Genomic DNA, 16,626 nt, shown 5'->3' with positions numbered 1-16,626 from the left:
TGCTCTAATCGGGATTTGAACTCTCAACCTGTGGATCACAAGTACAAGGCATTATCCCATTGAGCCACTGACAAACTTGATATGTAGCCTCATTCACATGGTAAAAATGTATATTGATAAGCACACATAAAAAAACTCCATGCACACATTTCTCAAGAGAACCAAGGGCTTCTTAAAAGAGTACAGATCTGAAAATTTGTCATATGGTAGTTATACAATAACAAAATGGCCACATAGGAAAAATTGGCTGAGACTGGACGTTTCACTTTTCTATGAAACTGTGGGAAAAGTAAACATTTTAGAGCAGAAGACCAGGGTGAAAAAGATGCATCTGATTTTAGAGATTAATATGTTGACATTTTTTTGAGTCCAGGTAATTCTGGTAAGGAGAAATAAGGCTTGGTCATAATTTTTTTAAATAGCGCCAACTTTGGGTGCAGCACCGCATTTTGGGTTTATGGGTAGTTGGGGGTATTGGTATCCACCTAATGATAGTCTGATGTTTTTTTATGCAATAAAAAAATTATCATGTAAGAAAAATGGGCTAATTGCCCAAAATGTATTGGCCAATATTCCTCAAATGGAACTAAATAGAATAAAATCTGTTTGATACGTTTTGTGAGGCTTGGTCTAAATATTTTATGACGATGATGGCGATTTTGGTGAATTTTTGATTATTTTTGTAGGCTGTGAATCTTTATATCGTGTTTGGCTTTTCTATGAAATTGTGGGAAAAGTAAAAAAAAATTAGGGCATAAGAGCGGTCCATATTGATGCATCTGATTCTAGAGATTAATATGATGCCAGAACTGTGGTACTGCATCTTTGGGTTTATGTGTAGTGGGGGTTATTGGTAACCATACCTGAACATTTCAAGCGACTTCAACTTATGTTATAGGCTGCAGTATGACTTTTACAGAATTTGGGTGAAAAATTGAACGGTACAGAAACAATAGGGGACCAAGCAGCTTCGCTGCCCGGACTCCAAATAATACCTTGGATTTTAGCGCCTTTCAAGATACCCAAGGTCGCTTAACAAAAAAGGGGAGAGGGGAAGGGGGGTTTAGGGGTCAAAGGTCTTAATGAAGAGGAATGTTTTGAGGTGTTTTTTAAACCTGGGCAGAGATTGGGCAGAGCTGATGTTGAGTGGTAGGCTGTTCCATAGTGTGGGAGCATTGGTAGAGAATGCCCTGTCTCCAAAGGTCCGCAAACTAGTGCGGGGGATTGCCAGCAGGTCCTTGTCAGAGGACTGCAGAGAGCGTGACTGAGTGTAGGGGTGGAGATCTGTGAGGTATTGCGGTGAGAGTCCTGGAGAGATTTGTAGGTGAGCAGGAGAATTTTGTAGGTGATGCGTGACCTGACTGGTAACCAGTGGAGCTGTTGGTGGGTGGGAGTGATATGCTGCCAGGGCTTCGTGTGGATTAGAACCCTGGCAGCTGAGTTCGTAACATATTGGAGTCTGTTTAGGGCCCTGATGGGCAGTCCAGACAGGACAACGTGGCAGTAGTCTAGACGGGAGGTGCCGGTGTTCTGCCAATTTCTGCTCCCTTGTCAGATTTTGCTACCGTAGTGCGACTCGATAGCAGAGTCTAACAAATCATGCTACCCATCAGAAAGTGCTACTTTATGTCACAAGCGTGACGTAAGGTACGCTTCTGATCTGTAGAAAAATCGCCTCTATCAAATAATGCTCCCACTGCAAAATCACGTTGTTTTACACCACTACTCACCCTATGTACACTGTATGAATATGGGGAGCATATTTTGATTCTTGTTTATAACGTCTTTATTGAAGATTTCAGGAGTACCGTATGTGGATAGACCAATCGCCTCTATCAAATATTGCTCCCACTACAGAATCACCTTATTTTGAACCACTACTCACCCTATGTACTCTGTAAGAATATGGGGAGCATATTGTAATGCTTGTTTATAACGTCTTTATTGAAGATTTCAGCAGTACCTTATGTGGATAGACCAATTGGCTCTATCAAATAATGCTCCCACTGCAGAATCCCGTTATTTTACACCACTACTCACCCTATGTACACTGTAAGAATATGGGGAGCAAATTGTGATGCTTGTTTATAACGTCTTTATTGAAGATTTCAGGAGTACCGTATGTGGATAGACCAATCGCCTCTATCAAATAATGCTCCCACGGCAGAATCACGTTATTTTACACCACTACTCGCCCTATGTACACTGTTGATGCTGTTTTATAATGTATATTGAAGATTTCAGCAGTACAGTGTGCAATGTACGTAATGCAAAAAAACAACACAAAAAAATCATCAATAATCAATTAAACTAAATAAATAACTAACAAGAAAAGTGTAGCAAAGTATTGTTAAAACTTGTATATATTTGTGAATGGGATTCTGTGTGTTTATATATGCAATAGATAATAATTATTCAAAACGACCAATAATAAAAACAACCAAAAGTTCTCAAATCTTTATTTTATTTTAAGGCATTTCTTGCAAATATATACAGCCTTATTTTCATGGGCATATTGGGCACACTCAAAATGTGCCCGCCTACTGCACAATCCACACTGCACCTACCAAATAAAACAATTAAAAGAGCATTATTATTTACAATGATACATTGTATGGTATTATGCACACACATTATTGAGTCAATTAATAATACAAAGCACATATTTTACGTTATACCTTACCTTTTCAATCATGCTCTCATCTGCATTTTCTTCGGCAAAGGAGCACACCCCACAGAAGTCCTCTGGATTTCCTAGAAAAAATGGTTTCAGAAGCTTTTAAAACTCCAATCATTCTGTGAGTAAATAAATCATGGTACACTACAAATGTATAATTTGTGAATAAAAAAGAAAAACATTTCAAAAAAGTATTCACACACATAGTACACTTAAATATATACATGTCACAAATACCTCCCTATTGTTTATGGTATATAGACCCTAAAAGCATTATGTTTTCTGTAGCACTGAACAAATGACGACCATAATAAAAGTAATAAATAGTTATGATACACTGTGTTCTCATCCAGACCATTGGTTTGGGGATGATAGGCAGCTGTCACACTTCTTTGAATAGCCAAAACACTGCAAAGGTTGGTGTTGAGCTGAAATAAAACCAGTTAGTTAAAAATTACAGTCCAAGCAGAAAGGAATAATTCCTGAATTGTATTTACTCATAGAATCTAGAGTTACAATACGTAACTATAGTTTCAGCCATTTACTGTACAATTCAGAATTTAATGAGAGGAGGGCTGACAATCAAATATCGTGCTTCAGAAACGGCCAATCATAGGAAAGCCCGCCCTGCCTTGGTTCCCTCCCCCATAGTGCCAAAACTAAATTTGCGCGCGAGAGCAGAACATCATTCGCGAGAGGCTGTTTTGCGCACGCAGAGGTAATTTGTGCGTGCGCAGAGATCATTTGCGCGCTCGCAGTTAATATTTACGCCTGTGGAATAAAAGTTGTTTACCACATTGAGCCCCCTTTCTGGTTTGTCTAGGATGAAATATAGTGGTTGACACACCGAAATGTTGACTATTGGTCCTGTCTCGGGTATTTGGCTCATTTTGATTCGCCCCTGCCTGCTTCAGAATGGCTGGCTTTGGGCAATCACAAACCTGTCCTTAAAATAACCCTAAACTATCGTTTTTCAGAAATGTGCAACTCACCGAGTGGTTAGTGGTGTTCATTGATGTTCCTAATCAAGTATCGTAGCGAAATACAACTTCTGTCGTGTTTTATTTGGCGTTTAATAAATCCCATTGAAACGAAAACCGAACTGAAAACGGAAATGGGCTGTTTTTGTTTGGTTGTAGTCTTTCCGCTCGGTTCTCCGTATCAACAGTAGGGCTAAAACTGAGCGAAAAGACTACAACCTGCCCCCCTTTCTGTCTCTGGTCAACGAGCAATGAGTCTTCCAACAGAAATCAATGGATTTACAAAATGCCAAATAAAACACGATAGAAACTGTATTTCGCTGCCATACTTGCCTGGGGAGAGTAGACTCTAAACTCTCCCCAGGCAATGCAGACTTTGCAGAATTTAAAGTTGTAAATCCAGGTCTGCTGTGCTTCCTTTGGACAGGTTTTTTTCAATTTTATTTACCATCCATGTTGAAAAGAAGCAGGATTATTACCAAATGTTTCAATTTATTTTGTTTGCATGCATTTGAATATTTTATTTAAAGTCACATTTGTCTTGTTAATTTTTTTGTTGTTGATCCGAAAATTATCCGACCCATGACTCAAAAATTGTGACACGAGTTTTGTGATCCGTTGCACCCCTACCCACTAGTGATGTCATATGGGGCAGATTTTCGAAACGGCTTGTAAGGCTAATCACACTCACACCTAGTGGTATAATATGTCCCCTTTAAAATACATTGAAAAAAATGGGATTGATTGGCCTATCATGTATGTTCAAAAGTAATTCTGGCATCAATTCTGGCATCGTCCCATGCGCTGACTTTGAGTAAACTTATTTAAATGACCACCGTGTGATCTAGGAGGGAAGAAAATTGGTCTACCTTACGATGTTGGTGAGAATCACTTTATTATTTTGATCTGTAAAGGAACATTTTAGCGTGATTCTAAAATAATATTCGTAATAATTCATTTGATTTTTGGATTTCAGATTTTCACAACACATGTAATCCATAAGCCTCTGTACCTGGGCCGTTATGACTATTTCAGAGAAAGTTGATATCCAAAACGGGACTGTTGCAATACAACTGCACACCTTCATGTTATCTAAAGCAAACTAACCTAAATTCACGTACTGCAGTCTGGTAATCACTGTATTGTAGCATTGTCTGCTATCAAGTGATCAATACATTACAGATAGGGATAATTAAAGGTCAATGAATGTAGTTTACCAATATGGATACAAGACTGTGTGTCGAAAGCCAATTTACACAATCGGGTACCTATGTCATAATCACCATGACTATGATAAAGGTACCTGACTGATTTTTAAAACTGATTCATAAGCCGGCTGGAGCCGTCAAAAATCAACCCTGGTGCAATTACAATGAATGTAATTTAATATAGTACCGGATCCCAGAAAAAGGAAAAAATGCTCATAGACTGTGGTTCGTCTATGAAAGGCATACGTCTGCAAATTGTCTCTGCATTGGTTATGTTCCATACACCACCACTTGGTTTTGTTGCTGCACCATACAACATCCCATTAACATGTTCAATGTTAAATGGGACATGTAACATTCACCACCATTGATATAACAGACCTATCCATTTCCATGGTCTGTTGAGAACATGGATGGACACATACATGCATTAACACATTGTGAAACTTTTCAAATATATAACCTGAATGCAACCGAGTAAAGGGGAATCCATAACGAAGTGGAAGAATAAACTAAAATCATGTTTGAGGATAACTATCTAGGAGTCTGTCTGACGTGGTTGGAAAAGTGCCCTGTCTCACTCACACTCTTGCTCTCATACATACGCACGCACACGCACGTCCATGTACGCATCACAAGCAAGGGAGGTTAGGTGATAATTTATTTCAAAATGAATTATTGGCAACTAAGATGAATAAAGTAAGTAGTGATCAAATTACAACTATGAGGAAGTGGAGAAAAATATTTAAAATGTCCTAACAGGAAAAAACTCCTCCATTGAATCACTGTGATATAATAATAATCCTTAAAGGGGACATATTATGAAATCAACACTTTTTTCCTGGGATTTGGGGTGTGGTTTTGGGTCTCTGGTGCTCCATCAAACACAAACTTTGAAAAAAGTCTGTACATGATTTTTTGAGTGGGATATGCATTTCTGAAAGTACCCCGCCTACAGTTATCAAACAAGCAAGTCAGTTTCCTTTCCCCCAATTCCCCCTCCTACGTAGGGAAGCACAGTTGAATATTACCTCCCACTTCCCTCCAATCAGAGCATAGATAAGATTTTGTGGGCCACCGGACGTGGATCTCAGGCGGGGGGGACTCGGCGGCAGCTCAGCTCCTGAAGTACGATCCCTTTCTCTGCCGGAATGCCTCCCCCCGGGAAGTGGGGGTGCTAATGCTGCAGTACCCCCTTGGCGGTCGCTGGCTGTAACTGCAAGTGAGAAAGTTTTCTGAACAAATCAATACTTTTTTTTTTTTAGAGTAGAATTTTATCATACAACATTATTTTTCACGAAATTATTGACATCCAACCTTTTTGTTATATTTATCATATTAGCATTTCATTTTATTTATGACATTGTTTGTGTAGGCTAACGTAGGCTATGACGCACAACGCAGAACAATGCTATGTGCGCGACGGGAAAATTTCAAAAAGTCAAGCTTGGACAAATGCAACGTGTCACAGAAAATACGTATTTTCCGATTTTTTTGGCCCCAAGAAGGCAAAACTTTGCAATCAAAACACCAGCCGGACATCCAATTCCCTGCATTCCGTATGGGATCTGTCCATGGCTGCATATGGTAGCCTACTATGCTGATTTTACATAAGCATGTTGGTGGTCAACATCTGTTGTAGTGCAAAACATTCTAAAACTGGTGTAAAATGTTGCTGGCCATATTAATAGACACGTTGAATGTTATCATTTTGATTCTGGAATCCCGCACGTAAACTAGTTGGCAAAAAAAGAGCAAAGACGGACGGTTCACTTGACGCAGAAATCGTCACTTTCCTCATATCAGACAACTCGTAACTCTGGATGAAAATGAAGGCTTTCTTTTACTGTCACTCTCCTTTGTAAACCTTTAGAAATAACCTCCTGATCCTTGTTATAACGCTGTGTCCCGGACCGCAACTGCTTGTCGGCATGTTGTTAGTGTGTGAAATTCAGCAAAGTATCAGCCGAGTTTACTCTAATTTCCACATTGTTTACTTGCTAACGTTTGTGAACAGGGATGGACTGGGACAAAAATTTGGCCCGGGACTTTGGGATGGAGAGGCCTTTTATGAGACCGCGGGAATAGCGTGCGTAGAATTTTGCCACGGCTTAAAATAATAAAAACTAGTCCTTATCCGTGGATATGTGCATTGCAACTGCATGTCAATGTTGGGATGTGCACAGGGGCGGACTGGGGGAAAAAAGTGGCCCGGGAGTTTCTGTCAGACCGGCCCACTCAATACACGGCGCGGCCCACTAAGTACACGCCGCGTTGCCCACTCAATGGATCGCGCGTATCGAACAGTTAGTGGCCTTCTGGGAAAAATACCCATACACTTAACATTATTTTGGATGATTACAAAGAAATTACATCATATGTGTATGTTTGTTTTTTAATAACATTTGGATCCACCAATTTGCCTGGATGGACACATGGAATAAAATGATTATTGGCTATTGTAACACTCCAAGGTAGGTATAGTTTGCTAGATGAATATGCTTACCTCTTGGCTAGTATCAGATGGTTATACAAGTATAACTACAAAGCCTTAAGGAATGAATGTCAGCAGAGAAAGACCACACATTAAAGAAACTGGAATCAGAGGGTAGAATTAGTATGAACAATATATTAGAAATGAACAGAACAGAACATACGATGGGGTGTGAACATCAGTGGTATCAGTAGTGTTGCATGCTGGGTGTGTGATTGTTTGTGTGTGTAGGGGTGCTGAAGGTGCATAACAAAACAGTAAGTTACAGAACCTAAACTAACTGTCAGCCCAGGTTCTTTAAGGTCATAAATAAATAAATATATATATATGGTTATAAATAAATATATATGGATATAAAAAACAATATCAGTATACTCCATACTATAACAGTTTTATTATAAGCCCACTACATGAGTAGTTTTTGCAGCAGCTCACTCTTTTCTGCAACACCGTCAATGATTTTCTCACTGTCCAGCATCTGCAAAACATCTGTTTGAGTAGCCATCAACATAAAAGCCTCCAGGTGCTGTTGAGAGAGTGAGCTCCTGAGCCTGTTTTTTATGTATTTCAGGGTTGAAAAGCTTCGCTCACATGCTACCTGTGTGACAGAGAGGGTAAGCAGGAACCTGTATGCAAGGCCTATGATGTGGTATGCATCTGTCAGGAGGTTGTACTGCTTCAGAACTCGGTAGCAACAGATTGGACAGTCCTTGCAAGATGAGCACTTTTTGTACACTATCTCTGCCTCATCTTCAGCATCCTCTGGCCCGGGTTCTGTTGTCTTTGTTGTGTATTCATCAAATACTGATGACTTCAGCCTATCCCATTGTCGTGCCAGACTTTTGAGTTCGCTCTGTAACTCTGCCTCTGTTGCTCTGTCATCAAATGGCAGCAAACATTTGCTTAACTCTTAAGTGCTTAAGTGCTGCCTCTGGGAAACTTTCGCCGTAGGATATAACCTGGCTGAAGTTTTTTGGGTCCAGAAGTGCCAGATCAGCATACAAAGTGCCATTTTTGAGGAAACGTTGGTGCATGCTTCCTGCGACTGTGTCCATTATTCGATTGTGAACCTCAATCTTGTATGATGCTTCGGCATCTGTCACAGCCACATCTCGGGACCTCTCTCCAGGCATAGATTTTTTCCTTCTTCCCCGTTTCTGTGGCAGAGTGGTCTCCACCTCCAGCTCAGTCTCCTCACTCTCCTCCCCAATTTCATTGTTGGCCCACTGGATGAATTTGTCGGCTGCTGTCTTGATGCTCTGAAAATCTCTGGTCATTTCTTTCAGCTCTGCTTCTGCAGTCGCAACCATCCGATGAGCTGTCAGGATGTCCATTCCACTGGTTTGAAGATATTTTGAAACTGGTGAAGTGACCTGGAAAATTCGCAGGAAGATCTGAGCTGTTAGTATAGTTTCATACTTTAGAAGCTGGCCGATGTATCCCTGGGCATTTACTCTCGCCGTGGCATTGATGGTCTCTCCATCTTGAATGGCTGAGAGGGTGTGAAGGACATCAAAATACAGGGCCCCGTCTGGCTTTCCAAAAGAGCCAAACACCTTCGTCAGAGCAGCACCTTTGGACCACCAGCGCGTTTCTCCTATAGAGGTGAGACATCTGCGTCTTGGGTCTTTGCTCTCCTTTTCCCAGATGTTCATCCTCTGGTAGGACTCTCTGAAGAAGACAGCGATGTGGTTCATAAGAGAAAAAAGAGAGCCACACGTGTCTGTCAGCACAAGATTTAATATGTGTGAATAGCACCACACATGGATTTGTGTTGGGCACTTTTCAGAGAGCAGTGCAGAGAAGCCTTTATATTGGCCTTGCATATTGGAGGCCCCATCGGTGGAATTCCCAATACACTGCTTCACATCCAGATCCATGGCCACCAGCACGCCATTCACAAGTTGGGCAAAGTACTGCCCAGTGGAAGCCTCACATCTGGTCACAGCAACTAGTCGCTCATGAACAGTGTCTGTCACATACCGTATGACAACAGAGCACTGATCTTGGGCTGTGATGTCCTGTGTGGTGTCGATCTGGACCGAGTACATTCCAGATTTCCGGACTTCAGCAGCGATGGCACTTTTCATGAGGCGTTGAATGGTGGTGATGATGTAGTCGATGGTCGTCTTGGATAGGAGAGTGACAAGGGCACCTCTACCTTTTGTTGAACCAGACTGGTGAATCTGCTTGCTCTTTTCGATGCAGAGAGTGAGGTGTTCCTTGAGACAAACCAAAACCAAAAAGTTACCATGGTCAATAGTGTCGTCATCCAGTGTGTATGCTGCCTCTTTCTGCCTGCCTCTGTAGCTCAAACCTCTTTTGCCGATGAGCTTTATTACATCTATAATGCGCTCCAACACTTGTCGCCTTCTGCGGACTTGCTCTCTGTGAAGTGACATCTGAGGTCCCATGAGAAGGTCCTGGATCGTGCTTCTTGAAGATGTGAGAAAATATGCCTCAGCGCAACCTCTGTGTAGGTGGCTCTTCTCATGCTCTTCAACTCTCTGGTGTATGTGTGTGAGGTTGGACATGCCAGTGATGAACGTGCTGCTTTCTGTGTGATTAGCAAAGGCGAGACAAAGGGAACAGAAGAGGGCTTCTTTTTCTTGACTGTATGAAAGCCATTTTCTGTTTGTGCCGTCTTTACAAAAAAAAGCTCTCTGCACTACAGCCTTGTCTGCCTTCTGCTGGGGGTGAAAACGGAAGAAGTGGTCAAATGTGTCTGACTTCGGCCTGGTGAAATAATCAAAATCTTTGCCTTCACTTTCTGTGTCTTCTTGCCCTTGATCATCCCTGTCATCTTGGCCTCGACTTTCTCTGTCATCATGGCTGCTATCCCTGTCCTCTTGGCCTTGACTTTCTCTGTCATCCTGGCTGCTATCCCTATCCTCTTGGCCTTGACTTTCTCTGTCATCCTGGCTGATATCCCTGTCACTGTCATCTTCAGCCTACTTGAGTGGTAAATAGGGTTTATCATGTTAGTATGTTTAAACCATTGACACTATCAGCAAACTACACTTAAGAACATTACATTTAAGTGTACTAAGAATACTTTTTTATAATTAACTTTCCACTATTGGTTAGTACACTCAATGTGTATTCGATAAATATACTTGAAATTAGTCAAACTATTAAAATATTTAAATACAATTAATCGCAATTTTTTTCTATTTTATTCTATTTTCTATTATTGTAATGCTCTTATCAACATGGAAAAGTGGATTGGCTTGCTTTATGCAAATGTTTTATTTTATTGAAAAACAACATTGCCAAACAGGGCTCTACAAAATATAATTATAAAGTGCACATTTCACAAAGACTCAGCCTATGGTGCAGTCAAACCATGGCTTAATAATTTCTTTTTTTCAAGTTTGCTGTGAACATCGCAGTCAGGCCTCTTATTTAAGACAAACAATGAACCTTAACAGTTAGGTTACCAATAGAAAGTAGACAAGCCTGTTGACATTGACGTCGTTAAAATGGGTTTGCAGCGTCGTGTGATGGAAAATCTACATGTTCTATTGTTTTGGTCTATATGAATTTAAGTTTTGTTGCTATTCTGTGTTATTTTATATAGTGTCTGCCTTCTGGGCTCCTTTTGGGTCATTTAAAGTGTGAACGTTCGAGAGTCGTGTGATTTTATGCCTGCCTGTTCCTATCTTCGTGTGTTGTAAATCAGCCAATCGTAATGCTTTGATGTCCTCAACCCCCTGGCTAACGTCAACGAGACCAGAAGGTCACTCACGGCCGCCGACCCCTCAAATGACATCGGGGGGGGCTTCAATGGAAAAGATTACCATCTGGTAAACAAAGGCTGTTGGTTTTATGGGGGGGACACCCCCTCCAGATGCCAACCCCAGTGAATAAGAACTCATTACTTTCAAACACTCAGTGGACTTCTCCCCAGCGTACCTTCAGAGAATGAAGTAACACGCCAAGAGAAGCTCTCATCTGAGGCCTCAGATTATTGTAATGTATGCCTGTTATGTTGTTTGTTGATGCATGTTGTGATGTATCTTTGTTCGTACTTTTATTACAAATATATGACCACTAATTGTCAACAAGTGTGCTTTTTTGCATCTAAAGATCTCATCTGTCTCAGACACAATATCTAATAGAGAAATTGTCACGACAGTTGGGGGCTCGTCCGGGATACCTAACCTGAAGATTCTACGAAATATCGCTCCAAGACAGGTCTGAGAATTCGATCTCAGTCCCAAAGCTCCACCTCGCCTCCAGGTGACTGTAACCAGACTATTGGGGTCGAGGAGAGGGTGCCTGTGGGGGATAAACTAGTGGTTCTTCAGTACGGTATCCAAAGGAAAAAGAATTCGAGCAGGTGAGATCATAATACTTGTTTAAGCTACAATAAATCCGTTACGAAAACGGTATATACTGTTTTGGGAACGTATATTCGAACAAATCGGCCACGTTCAAACTTTGTTATAGGAACATACGGTAAAGCAACTCCGGTAAAGTTCCGTCAATATATATATGGTTATATATGTAACAGAAAGGGCAGGAGGGTCTGTCAAAACGGTAAAGGGAAACCCGTTAAGCGCTGTTGGGGTCATATATAAATAAATAATAATAATAGGCATTCATTAATAAATATATGTATATGTGGGTAGTAACAAGGAGGTTTCGGCGATATTAGATAATTTGTTAAATAATAACTAATAGTGTGTATGGATCTAAAAATGTATAATAAATCGGGAGAAACATAGTGAAATATTGGTATAAACTGGGCTTAAATGTTTTAGCTTAAACGGTTGTTGGAGCCAGGATAGAGAAAAAAAATCAGCCAGGGACAGAGAGCGTAGAGAGTGTAGGAATATTTTTATCTCAATTTCACCCGAGATGTAGACCCGGACCTGGACTGCACCGGCGGACCGCGTGCGAATCCCCCTTCACCTCCACCGTATGACGACAACGCCCAGCTAGGCCGCCGCCCCATCATTCAACCTCTATCCAGACCTCACGGCAAAGGAGGCACCCGCTAACAGCGCAACAGGGGTTATGGCAGTCCGGCATACGTTTTCCGTGCATGGTGACCCAGTGACATTAAGGACATAGCAGAATGTCTCCCGGACCCATCTGCAGTGGGAGGGGAATCCCTCGCTACAGCCATTCTGGAAATGGCCCATCACCCATCGGCGAACCACGCCAAGTCAAACTGGGCCTACGGTGGGGTCGTATTCAAGGCGACATTCCCGGGAGAGACCAAGCTGATATAATGTTCGTGGAGGCGCCGGACGGCAAGGACGACCACAGGAAAGTGGGGAAGCACAGAGGCAGGCCTGCTTTCGTTGTGGCGTCATGGATCCTTGGTTCAACGATTCTCCCAAAAGAATCAACAAAGACAATGGAAGGGCCAGCTGGCAGTTCGCACCTTCCCGTGAAGTGACTGTGAATCATCCAAGAGGCGGAGGTGGAAGGGGGCATTCGCATTGACGGGACGCAGGAGCAGGACAGGTCAAAGGAGGAGGTATGAGCACCATAACACATAACACAACCAACGCGCAAAATGGTCTCAGCGTCACAACGCACGCAAGCACCACATCCAAATGATTGTTGTATGGTTCTCACCAGCCTTACGCGACCTGATCAGCTAAATGTAATATTATATATGGTTATTATATATATTTATTATATATGGTTATAGTAAACAACGGGCTATTGTAGACAGTGGATACTCGATTTTTACAATCTAACACAACCATTTTAATGGTCAACCATATCACACAGCCATGACATGACCCCGACTAACCCCGACTGACCCCCGACTGACAACGAAACGGGGACAACAGAAGTGTGTTGCCTAATATTGAAAATGCAGATTTTTATATTATGATATTTTGTTAATGTTTTATGGCCAAATGGCAAGAAGGTGAATTAATGAACGTATGAGATAGATTGGAAGAAGTATGTGTTATGGAAGGAGAAGAGATAGACAAGATAAGGAAAGGGGTGGGGAGAAAGATAACCCATCTGCATCAAGTTTTGTTCAAATAGATCCGGACCTGGACAACGCTCCTCCTCCTCCTGCTTTCAGCCCGACCAGTGGCCCAATACAGTGCAAATACCCCACGTCACAACTCCTCTGCATCAGACTCTATGAAGTTACAGACCATGGGAGGCCCACCTGAAGAGCTACGGACCGGTCTGCTGGACGACACAAGGAGACAGTCCAGCAGGACCAACAGCACCAGAGTGGTGGCCTCCATGGTGCCTGTGTAGCCACAAGGAAGTGGCCTGAACATTGAGACAAAGGAGGGTCTCAGAGACGGGAGAGACGTGGGGACAGGCACTTCAAAGGACAGCCCGTGATGCAAATGAGAGGCAGAAAGCAGAGAGAGGGAGGTGGAGGCGTGTCCAGGCGGATGGAGAGAAGAGCAGTGTCCAGGCGGATGTAAAGTATCGCACTAGACACAGCATACATATTACAAGAGAAAGATCTAATGTGTAACTAGGACTGTGTATAAATTGTGTGATAATTTCTTACATCTGAAAGGTTTGAAAGTCATCAGGAAAGGTGGTTTGAAGAAACATAGACAAGTAGAAAAGTTGAAGGTTAAAGAAATGTGTTAGACAGAGTTCAAATGTACGACAGCGGTAGAATTCATTAAGGCACAAAACGCTAAAATTGAACCCCAAAAAGCATAACCATGATGTATGCTACAATGTTTTTCAGAATTAAAGTAGAAGGTGTTTGGTGCGCTCGCAACAGCAAGCCATGCTTAGAGGCCTGGGCTTTCCCTTATTATGGTAAATTGACACATGGGAGAATCATGCGTCAAGAGGGGGGATGGGGAGCCCACAACAACAACCTTGGGTATACCAAAGCAAACCAAAGGAAATAATTACAAAAAAAAAAAAAAATTAAACAAACCCCATGTAGGTCCCTCAGAGACATCATGAAGGACAATGGGAAAGAGAAGAGGAATACCATTTAAATGTTGGGTTATACTGTGTGTTATTAATGCTGACTGGATTGACAATTAATGTTTAGAGTAGTAAACATTAAGTGCTTGCCAACTACTCATGTGTTTGTATCACGGAAGCAGCATTAAGGACACATCAAATAAGAATATTTTTGTTTAGAAATGTTTTTAAAAGGTAGCCTTGTTTCTTTGTTTTACTTTTCTTTTCTGTTTTTATTTTTATGACTTTTGAATATATGGAAACAGATGACTTGATTGTGATGTTAGGTGATTTTATGCTACCTTCTGTAAAAGCGAACGGTGGTATAAATAGTCTGAACAACCTCCTATAAAAGCGGAGAAGTGCTGATGGTCGGACATGATAGATTTTTGAATTTGTGATTATAAAATAATCAAAGGGGGGATTGTGATGGAAAATCTACATGTTGTATTGTTTTGGTCTATATGAATTTAAGTTTTGTTGCTATTCTGTGTTATTTTATATAGTGTCTGCCTTCTGGGCTCCTTTTGGGTCATTTAAAGTGTGAACGTTCGAGAGTCGTGTGATTTTATTGCCTGCCTGTTCCTATCTTCGTGTGTTGTAAATCAGCCAATCGTAATGCTTTGATGTCCTCAACCCCCTGGCTAACGTCAACGAGACCAGAAGGTCACTCACGGCCGCCGACCCCTCAAATGACATCGGGGGGGGCTTCAATAGAAAAGTTTACCATCTGGTAAACAAAGGCTGTTGGTTTTATGGGGGGAACACCCCCTCCAGATGCCAACCCCAGTGAATAAGAACTCATTACTTTCAAACACTCAGTGGACTTCTCCCCAGCGTACCTTCAGAGAATGAAGTAACACGCCAAGAGAAGCTCTCATCTGAGGCCTCAGATTATTGTAATGTATGCCTGTTATGTTGTTTGTTGATGCATGTTGTGATGTATCTTTGTTCGTACTTTAATTACAAATATATGACCACTAATTGTCAACAAGTGTGCTTTTTTGCATCTAAAGATCTCATCTGTCTCAGACACAATATCTAATAGAGAAATTGTCACGACAGTCGTTAATAACGCGTTAATCTGACTTTATCTTAATACATCTGCTCAATTGAAATACACTATTTTTGTACTTAGTATATTAAAGTGTTACTTACGGTGTACGTTGTACCCTGGCTCTTATCTTGGCTCTCATGCCCCTGGCTGCTGCTTCCAGCAGCTGAATCATCAATCTAGATAACATATTAACATTTTGTATAATATGTTGTGAAATGCATGCTATACTTGGCCAAGTCAACGCCTCTGCATAACATATTAACAATCTAGATAACATATAAACATTATTTATAATTTTAGATTTTAGCATAACAAACTAGCTGGTTAACTTATTTGTCACAGGTTAATAGAAATTATAAGATTGCCCTATTTACAACTACCACCATGGATAGCTAGCTCATCGATTGTACGCCAGTGACTACGGCTAACATGTTAAAATAGATAATCTAGATGTTGACAACAACACCAGCTTGCTTATTTTACCAGATCATAACGGTCTATATATGCAAGGCTAGCTGTAGGGAACGTTACCTCATCTGCGAATAGAAAGCTCACATTTGGCAAGGTCAACGCCACATCTTACCTTTTCACTGTCACCAGTCGGTGGTTTTCCAAAGAAATTAGATATTTTTAAATGTTTTGAGGCACCTTCCTCCAGACATTTTTTCTTTTTATCTCTTAGCTTTTCAGCTCCACCTTTTCGTTTTGGTGCCGAGTCCGACGACATGCTCTCTCACTCTCAAAAACAACTTTGTCTGCTAGAGAATGACGCAAGGCAAGGAAAGGCAACTTTTTTCATTTTTTTATGTAACTCAATGTGCTATAAATAAACAATAAAAGGAAAGGGCACAAAATAAATAAAATATAATATAAGCTAGAGTGAGTGATATTTAATAACACCTAAAACAAGAGTTTGGAAGAGGCAACGAAGAGCTGGGCCTCATGGGTTGAGCGCATGCGTAGAACTGGGTGCCGCGTTGCGTGTATGTATGCAAATCCAAATTCTCTACCTCAATCCGCACAGCTGAGAACACTTCGGCTGTGTAAGAACCAATTTAGAGGTGTTTATTAATAAGGTGGAGATCTTTTCTTACTTTGGACTTCCGAAGTCTGTAAAACACATATTAGAAGACACTTAAAAAAAAATTGAAAAATAGTCACCATGAGTGTGAAGACCGATTGCGAGTAGCAGTATAAAAGTCAGTCAGTGCGATTAGATAGGTATAGCTCTTGGAGAAAATTACGCTTGTGTGTAATATCTATCTTGTAGGGCTGATGCGATG

Source organism: Gadus chalcogrammus, chromosome 12 (assembly GCF_026213295.1).
Source record: "Gadus chalcogrammus isolate NIFS_2021 chromosome 12, NIFS_Gcha_1.0, whole genome shotgun sequence".
Classification (NCBI taxonomy): Eukaryota; Metazoa; Chordata; class Actinopteri; order Gadiformes; family Gadidae; genus Gadus; species Gadus chalcogrammus.
The sequence above is the reverse complement of the archived record's forward strand: the minus strand, read 5'-3'. Positions refer to the sequence as shown.